Source organism: Elaeis guineensis, chromosome 4 (assembly GCF_000442705.2).
Source record: "Elaeis guineensis isolate ETL-2024a chromosome 4, EG11, whole genome shotgun sequence".
Taxonomy (NCBI): Eukaryota; Viridiplantae; Streptophyta; class Magnoliopsida; order Arecales; family Arecaceae; genus Elaeis; species Elaeis guineensis.
The window spans coordinates 100,434,825-100,444,986 of record NC_025996.2 but is presented as its reverse complement, the minus strand read 5'-3'; positions in this window follow the sequence as shown (position 1 = coordinate 100,444,986).

Genomic DNA, 10,162 nt, shown 5'->3' with positions numbered 1-10,162 from the left:
TTCACCAAATTCAAGGTGTGAAAAGCTATGGTGGAGAAGGAGACAAATTGGAGCTTGAAGTGTCTGCGGTCCGACAATAGCGCAGAGTACACCAGCAGAAAGTTTCAAATTTTTTGTGAGGAGTATGGTATCAAAAAGTACTTATTGGTGAGAGAGACTCCTTAGCAAAATGGAGTGACCGAGAGGATGAACAAAACCCTTATAGAAAAGGCACTGTGCATGAGGCTGCAGGCAGGACTTCCTAAGGTGTTCTGGATTGATACAGTGGATGCAGTCTGTTATTTAGTGAATCGATTACCTCACACCATAGTGGTATTCTATAGGGGAAATGATCTAGAAGAAAGATTGGGCTGAGCCATCTAAGGGTGTTTGGGTGCACGGTATTTGTGCACATCGATGCTGGTGAGCGAAGCAAATTGGATGCTAGGTCATGGAAGATGGTGTTCTTGGGATATTCATGAGGAGTTAAGGGATACCAAATATGGGATCCTTTGAAAAAGAAGATCATCATCAGTAGCAACATCACCTTCAATGAAAATTTAGTTCTCCAAAGGTGAGATAGCATGGAGGAGCAGCAGAAGCAGTAGGAGGTCCAGCAGAGCAGCGCTGGACAATTAACATCCTATTCTATTGTGCCACTTGCAGGTGCATCGGAAGGACTTAATATTCAGATGGAGCACTCTTCAGAGGTATCTCCATAGATAGAGAGAGCTCGAATAGATGAAAGAAGCTAGGAGGTCTAGCAGGAGCAAGCTGGACCTAGGATGGATATCAGGGTTGCATTGCACAGGCCCAAAAGGAATGTCAGGCAACCATAATGATATGGCTTTGAGAAGACAGTGTCATATACCTTGATGATAGTGAATAGGGATCCCTACACCAACGAGGAGGCTATAAAAAGCCAGGATAGAGAGAAGTGGGTCCAAGCAATGTCCAAAGAGATGTAGTCTTTCCATAAGAACGAGACATGGTGATTGGTGCAGTTGCCACAAAGCAAGAAACCCATTGGTTGAAGTGGGTTTACTAATGCAAGGAGGGGCCTTTGAAGTAGGGAGATATCAGGTATAAGATGAGGCTTGTGGCTAAGAAATATTCTCAGAAGGAAGGCATCGGCTTCAGCAAAGTTTTCTCTCTCATCATCAGGCATACTTCCATCGGGGTGCTGTTGAGTATCGTAGCAACTCAGGACTTGGAGCTGGAGCAGATAGATATCAAGATGGTGTTCCTCCATGGGCATCTGGAGGAGAGCATCTACATGGAGCAACCACCTGAGTTTTGAGAGCCAGGAGCAGAAGGAAAAGTTTGTTTGTTGCAAAAATTACTGTACAGGCTGAAGCAGTCACTGAGGCAATGGTACAAGTGGTTTGATTCTTATGTAAGAAACATCAGACTTTTTAGGTATGAGTATGACTCTTGTGTTTATGTTAAATCTTTGAAGGATGGATTTAGGGTATTTCTACTACTCTTGTATGTGGATGACCTGCTTATAGCATGCAAGAGTAGGAAGATTGTGCAGGAACTAATGGCAGCCTTGTCTTAGGAGTTTGAGATGAAGGATTTAGGCCTGTGAGAAAGATCTTATGTTGAAAATCTTCAGAGATCAAGCCAAGAGGGTGCTACATTTATCTCAGGAAGGTTACATCAAGAAGATCTTGGAGAGGTTCGGGATGAAGGAAGTGAAATCGATGAAGATACCACTCACCGGTCACTTTAGACTTTTGAAGATGATGTTGTCACAGACTAAGGTGGAGGCTCAGGAGATGGAGAGAGTGCCATATTCCTCTGGTGTAGGGAGCCTTCTGTACACCATGGTATGTTTTAGGCCGGATATCACACACGTAGTGAGCTAGGTCAGCAGGTTCATGGTGCAGCCTGGCAGGAAGCACTGACGAGCACTGAAGGGGATCTTCAGATACTTGATGAGTACTATTGGAGTTGGCATCTGCTATGGATAGTGAGAAGGTTCTGAGGGACTCTCCAACATATCCAAGGAGGCTCGGGGGCTGATAGGAGGGTTCATGGATGCGGATTTCGATGGAGATGTGGACACTTGGTGGTCGACGACAGGTTTTGTATTTAGCCTATTTGGAGGTTCTGTTTTATGGAGATCATGCTTACAGCCTATAATGGCCTTATCTATGACTGAGGTAGAGTACATTGATGTTAAGAGGTAGTGAAGGAGGCCCTATGGTTGAAGGGCTTGACGTTGGAGATGGGCCTCACACAGGAGGCCGTCAGGGTGTACTGCGACAGTCAGAGTGCATTGTTACTTGCACAGAACTCTATCTACCATACGAGGATGAAGCATATCGATATCAGGTATCATCGATTTAGAGAGCTTATGGAAGAAGATGAGGTGGAGCTGGTGAAGGTCCACACCAAGGAGAATCCAGTGGATGAATTGATGAAGGTACTTCCACAGGATAGCTTTCGAAAATATGTGACACTGATGTACTTGATGGATAGGATGGAGTTGGTTGAGGCCTTGGGGCACCAAGGTGGATATTGTTAGGCCTTATGTGGTGCTCCCAATGCTCAGGGGACCAAGGCTAAGGCCAAGGTCTAAAGTCTATGAGGTGGTCATAGGGTTTCTAGGGCTAGTTTGGGCCCTAGGATGAAAGGCTGTTAGGCTTTCGAGTTTTGAGGTTCAGGGGTTTTGGGCTTTGAAGGACTAACTTATATTTGGACTAGTATTGATTTCAAGATTATGAGATTGGGTCAAGTTATGGATATACATGGGCTTGGGTGAATGCAATCTTATATTGAGTTAGCTAGGAGAGTTTTTGGGTTGGGTCATATTGACTCTATATGTAAAGAAACACTATATTCTGACTCGAAGAAGTGAATGAATACTAAATCATTTTCTCTCTAATTTTCTCTCTTTTTTTCATCTTTCTCTAGTCTTCTCCATGTTCTAGCAGTAGGAAACCTTAGGGTTTCTTGGCTGCCAATCCCAAAAAGGAAAGAAAGGAGGTGCTAGGGTTTCTAGCGCCCTCCTTTGTGCAAGCCCACTTTTGTGCGCCCCCTCATGGCTACCCAAAAGGAGTTTCATGCCCCCATCTTTTTCTTTTTGGAGGCTTCATCAAGGGTGCTTCTACATTCCAAAAGAAAGATTTCAGATCTAGAAGAGAAAGGGTTCGAATCGATAAAGAAAATCCTGCAGACATAATTTATAAGGCTGTTGAAATCCTGAAGATTGTTTTTGTGTTGTTGGCCTTCAAGGACCTCCATGACCTAATCTTAATTGTTTCCTGGCATCCACAACCTGGAGAAGTTGCTTTAATAGTCTACTCACTCGTTAGTAGTCTTCTCGATGCCGCAGTGGTGTGAGTGGTCCTTTGACCTGCGGTGTTATCGGCTATTTACAGCAAGACTACTGAGTTTGACTGTACATTTTTTTGATGCCTAGCCATTCAAATTCTTGCTATGTATGAAAGCTACAATAGGATCAGGTTCGCTATTAGGAGTAAGATGCACCTAGATGGAATCTATCGACCTTGGTAGAAAAGGAGAAGTCCTATGCGATTTGCGAGACTGAGTTTAGAAAGTCTTTGGTCAAAGCAAGTGTGAAAATTGAAAAAGAGTTTTCATGAGATTTATAGATGAACTTGAGTCGAGCCAATCTTACATACGACTAATGATGGAGTCTGATGAGTTCTCTATGACCTTTATCAAGTCAGAACTCATGATAAAAGGACTGAATCATACGATAACTGTACCTAGAGTTCATATTTTTATTCTACTGAGTTGTCACTACATACTGCTAGACGTCATTGGTAGATTGTGTGACTCATCGAACGTTGTCTTGATGATCGATGTCCCTCAAAGGATAGAGTTGGAATTGTTCCAGCCCATCGAAAAAAGTTTCAATTATATTGTAATGGAGATCACAGTATATCTCACCACCAGATAGAATGAAAGCTATGGAGTCACATATTAAGGGATTTAATCTTAAATTTATCAATTGAGCTTATCAAGTTTTAATTGGATTAAGATTTATTAAAATTCTATTTGGTTTAAGAGAACCATGCTAGCACATGGTTAAACCCAATTCTTCTTTGGACTTTGATTGGATTAAGTCCATAGCCTTGAACTTAACCTAAATCCATTTGGATTTAGCTGAGTGCCTAATTGTGAGTTCAAAAGGATTAGATCATGTCCATGAGTTGGCATTCTAATCTCCTCTTTTTCTTCTTTGATATTTTCTTTTGAAGCAGGGAAGTGATGGAAAGAAGAGATGGCACCATCCTCCCTTTTTGGAAGGTCCAAGGGGTGCCAACCCCTTGAAATGATATGAGGAAGAGAGAGGGACCCACCCTCTCTTCTTGATTTAGCATGGAAGGAGAGAGAGAGGGGTGGGTCCCTCTCTTCTTGATTTAGCATGGAAGGAGAGAGAGAGGGGCCACGCCCCCCTCTCTTGCATGAAAACCCTAGAAAGAGGCACCAAGGGTTGGTGCCCCAACTACTTGCCTCTCTTGATGAGGGGTGCCCACTCAGTCTGCCTATTTTAATTGGGGTGCCCCATCTACTTGCCAAAAGAGGATAAGACCCTACCAATTAAGTCTGATTTTAGTAGAAAATAATCAAATTAAAAAGGAAAAAATCTTTATGAGATAAGGACTGGTCTTTTTAGGTTAATTGGTTCTTGATTTGGAATCAAGAGAGGGTCTATATAAAGAGATAGTCTCTTAGGATTTTAATTAATTGAATTTGAGAAATCAAAACTGTCCTCTCTCCTCTCCATGCCTCACTCTCTCTCCCTCTTCTCTTTCCCATGCCCAAGGGTTGGGCATCCATCATTCATATGCCTGAGTTGAGAAGGATCTCTTCTATAGCAAGGAACAAGGAGAAGAAGCTGCAGTCAAGGATTGAAGTTGCAGTCATGATCAATTATTGATCGAGGTTCAAAGAGATAAAAATCCTACTTAGAGAAGAAGGTTCTATCAAGAGAAGAAAGATTCAAAGTTGATCTTGGTGGATACCTGTAGAGATCGGACACATGTGCGGCTAAAAAAACTTCAGATCTAAGATCATCGGTAGCGGTGAATTTCAATCTACGCAAAGGTATTGAGATTTGATCTCATATTTATTTTTATTTTTAAATTATATGCATATCTTTATTTTTAGACTTGGGTAGGATTAGATATGATCTAATGCACGTGAGGTTAAAGGGTTTAACCCAGTTCTTTTCCACTGCTATTCAAAAATTTTAAAATCTATGCATGCATCCTATCCGATTTTCTAAAAATGGTATCAGAGCCACAGATTTTTAAAGACATATATAATCTAATTTTTATCTTGGATCTAAAAGTTTTATTGATTTAAAATTAATTTTGTGCTGGTATAAGGTTATCTTGGTATAAGATTTACCCCTTATATTGAAAAAATTATTCTATCACAAGATTGATCGATTTTGAGAACTATTTTTGAAATGATTAAATCAATCCTTTAGATTTAAAAATTGATGTATATGATATATCTTATTTTATATTTAGATCTAATATTAGCATGATTAAATGTTTGCATCGGACTGATATAAGATTGTCTTGATATAGGGTTTACCCCCTATATAGAAAAGGTTATCCTAGTTTGATGCGAACCGATTTTTTAAAAAATATTTTCAAAATATTTTAATCATTATTTTAGATCTGATTATATATGTATTTGATAGATATATTTTTAATTTTAGATTTAAAATTTAATGTATAGATGATACATATTTATAGTTTAGATCTAAAACTGCATATATGTGATATATAACATTAGGTTTAGATCTGAAACTGTTTCAAGATCATAAGCCACTAATGCGTGTAATGAAATATAATCTAAAAATTATGTTATTGCATGTGGGTATGGGTTGAATAAATTAGGTCGAATGATCAAACTATAATTAGGGTCAAATTGATTAGATCAAGCTAGAACCTGTTGTCGATTTTGAGCAATTGATTGACTCTAATCAATGGTTGATTAAGATTAGGTCAAAGGGGCTCAAAGTCAAGTTTAGTTGTAGTTGATTGTATCGATTCATATTTTAATATGAGTTGATTGAGTCAACACCAAATTTGGCTTAGTGATTCAAACATATTTCAATAGGTTAACCTAATCGATTCTAATCGACCAATTTAGTGTCTAAGGCAAGTATCTAGTGAAAAAAATATGCGATAGTGCAGTACATGCAATTTTAAAATTTTATACAGTAAAAATAATAGATTAAATAATTTAATCTTAATCACATGTATAAGATCCTATCTTAGACTATCACATCATGATCTTTGATATGAAAATATGCACTTTAGATCTAAAAATAAAAATCGTATCGATCTCAACGATGCTAAAATGGTAGATCTAACTATTAGATCGACTATATCAATCAAAACAAGTTAGAGATTGTTATCAAATAAATTTGATCCTGATCTTCTCTAGTCTAACTGTTGGAGAAGATGTTCTTCAGATCACTCACAACCACATGGAGTCGTCTGGCCTCTATAGGAAGATCCACACGAAGACAGGTGCACATCAGGAACTTGGAGATGCTAACTTGCAAGCAACTTCGACAGCTGATTTATTTCTCCTTCTTCAAGTACCTTAGACACTCCAAAGTAAGAAAGAATCAAGAGGAAGAAGAGAAGAGGCTCCAAAAATAAAAAACACCAAGGGAATGATCATGGGATATCCAAGAGAGAGGGCCCCTTTTTATAGACTAGGAATTAGGGTTTTCCAAGGAAGGGCACCAAGAGTCAACACCAAAACCTCCTTTTGGCATCCTAAAAAATTATAAAAAAATTATTAAAATATGGAAAAGAATTTTGGAGTCTCACACATCAAAAGATTCTCCAAGAAAAATAAGAAAAAAATTATTATGGTGTCAATAATATTTTATATACAAAAAATCTCTTTCCTAGTTTACCTCTTATCTCTAATTCGGATCGTATTCGAATTAGGCAAAAGATAATATTATACCTCATCAGCTGTAGCCACCCACCCTTATTGGATCCTCTATTATGATATCAAAAATCATAACCCAAATCCAATTAGGTATGGAGAAATTGGTATGGATCCAGGTGTGGCACAGGAGATAAGGATAGAGTCCAAGTTGATAAGGATTCTTTATTTTTAATTCTGATTCTAATCCAAATCAAATTTAGATTGAACCCACTAATAGAAATGAATCTAATTCAATTAGGAACCCAAATATCTCATCAAATATCTAATTGGTTCAAGTTTTTTAACTACATATATGGCATCCTCACTATCACTTAGGGGCATACTAGATGCAAACAAATTGACTGGATCTATCTATGTCGACTGGTTAAGAAACTTGAGAATAGTTCTCACTCAGAAGAAAATTTTTTACATTCTGGATACACCTGCACCTGATATGATCGGAGAAGATACTTCTGAGGAGGAAAGGACCACATATGACAAATAAGTCAGAATCATTTGAAATGTTCAAACGATTTCGTAATAAAGTAGAAAAATAAATTAAAAAGAGTATTAAAACTCTTCAGTCTGATGAGAAGAAGAATACCTCTCCAGTGAATTTTTGATATACTTAGAAAAGAATAAAATTCTCTCGTAATGGATCCCTCCTAGAACACCATAGCATAATAGTGTATCGAAAAAGAGGAATCGAACCTTATTAGATATGGTTCGATCTATGATAGGCTTTGCAAGTCTATCGATTTTTTTTTAGGGATATGCACTCGAGTCGGTTTGTTATATTTTAAATAAAATTTTGAGTAAGTCTGTAAGTAAAACACCATATAAGATGTGGACAGGGCGTAAGCCAGCACTCTCTCACCTTAGGGTTTGGTGATGTCCGGCTTATGTCAAATATCTAAAAACTGATAAGCTTGGACTTAGGTCTGATAAGTGTCTATTTGTAGGATACCTAAAAAAGATCAAAGGATATTACTTCTACTTTGCTGACGAACAAAAGGTGTTCGTCAGCAATAGGGTAGTCTTTTTAGAAAAGGAGTTTCTTGAAGAAGGAACTAATGTCTCAAAGATTAAACTTGATGATGTTCGATCGGTAGAAGAACTGACACAATCTAGTAAACCCATTGAGTTGGACTTGATTAGATCAAATTCAGAACCTACTGTAGAAATATCTTTAAGGAGATTCGATAGAGTACCGCATCAACCAGATAGAAAGTATGATTTCTTGATCCAGTTGAACCCGATGAGAACAATGAAGATCCGATCACCTATATGGATGCGATGCAGAGGTCTGACTCTGATAAGTGGCTGGAAGCCATAAAATTCAAAATGGAGTCCATAAAAGTCAACAATGTATGGACATTAATTGATCCACCTGAAGGGGTAAAATCCATAGAGTGTAAATGGGTCTTCAAAAAGAAGAGAGATGCAGATGAGAAGGTGGAGACCTATAAAGTTTGTTTGATTGCTAAGGATTATCGTCAGCATTATGTTATTGACTATGATGAGATATTTTCTCCTGTGGTGATGCTCAAATCCATTTGGATCATGCTTGTGATAGTAGCACATCTGGACTATGAAATCTGACAAATGGATGTGAAAACAATCTTCCTCAATGGAGAGCTGGAAGAAGAGGTGTATATGATATAACCTAAAGATTTCATATCCATAGATGCATCAAAGGTGTGCAAGCTTCAGAGATCTATTTATGGACTTAAGCAGGCATCTCGAAGTTGGAACATGTATTTTGATAAAGTGATTAGAATGTATGGTTTCATTATGAATGGAGAGGAACCCTGCATATACAAGTGGGTTAATAACTCAATAATAGTATTTCTTATTTTGTATGTGGATGATATTCTCTTAATCGAAAATGACATTCCTGCATTACAAGTAATAAAAGTTTGGTTTCCATCTTAGTTCTCCATGAAGGACTTGGGAGAAGCATTCTTCATCCTTGGGATGAAGATTTATAGAGATAGATCTAAAAGATTGCTTGGATTATTCCAGTCGACATATATTGATACTATGCTGAAAAGGTTCAGCATAGAGAATTTCAAGAAAAGCTATCTTCCAATAGGCCAAGAAATTTCTCTCTCGAAGAGTGATTGTCCGACAACTCCTCAAGAGAGAGAGCGTATGAGTAGAATTTCATATGTTAGAGTTTTATAATTTTATGCATGCATGTTTTACAAAATAAGTACACAGTGAAATTTTAAAATTTTTAGATTAAATCTAATTTAATCTAAGCATGCATAAGATCAAATCTTCAAACCATAAACAGGATCATCATATGTGAGATAAAATTCAGACATAAAAATTAAATAAAAAAAATAAATATAAAATATATCTAGATATGGATCAATCTTCAACATGAACTGATGATCATGGATGTCTTTCGAAGGTCCCTTTTAGCCACACAAGTATCCAACCTCTACGAATATCCACACGAGACTTTGATCTGAGTAAAAGTCTTTTGATCTCATCAGAATGCTAGCTCCCTTGCAGAGATCATATTTTGACGGTTGAAAATCTTCTTTTCTCCTAAGACACTCTTAGAGAACAAGAAGATATAGGAGGATCTTGATTTCTACACTAGAGATCATGAGAAGAATCTTTTTTTTTCTTTTTTTCATAAATCCATGCACCAAATCTTTACAATAGAGATGTAAAAATTTTATCCAACTTTTAGACAAAGGGGAGAGGAGACATCCATGTCCAAACATGGACAAGAAGGAGGAGATAAGATGTCCTAACAACCAACAATTGGTTGTTGCAAGAAAGAAGAGATGAAATCATAACTAACCTCATGCCTTTAGCCTTCATGCCGTCCCTCTCCTTCCCATGATTTTTCACACACAAAAGGGGCTCCTATTTGGGCATCAAACCTGGTGTCTATCCCCTCATCCAACGTCCCAAGATGGTGGTTTAAATAGATGAAGATTGGAGACCTAGTTTGGATAGGAATCAAGAGTCCAAACTAGTTAGGACTCTTCCTAATTTTGTGCCGCCCATATACAATGAGATTTCAACCAGATTTTACATGATAAAAAGGAGTTTTTTCTTTCTTTCTTACACATTAATTTGGAGAGGAAATAAGGCATCCAAAACTGGTTCAATATGGGACACAAAATCAAGGTGGGCATGGGGTGGTTTTGGTGCATAGAAGAAAGAAGTTTAACCAACATGGGACTCTTATTTAAATTGCTATTTTAAATCCAAT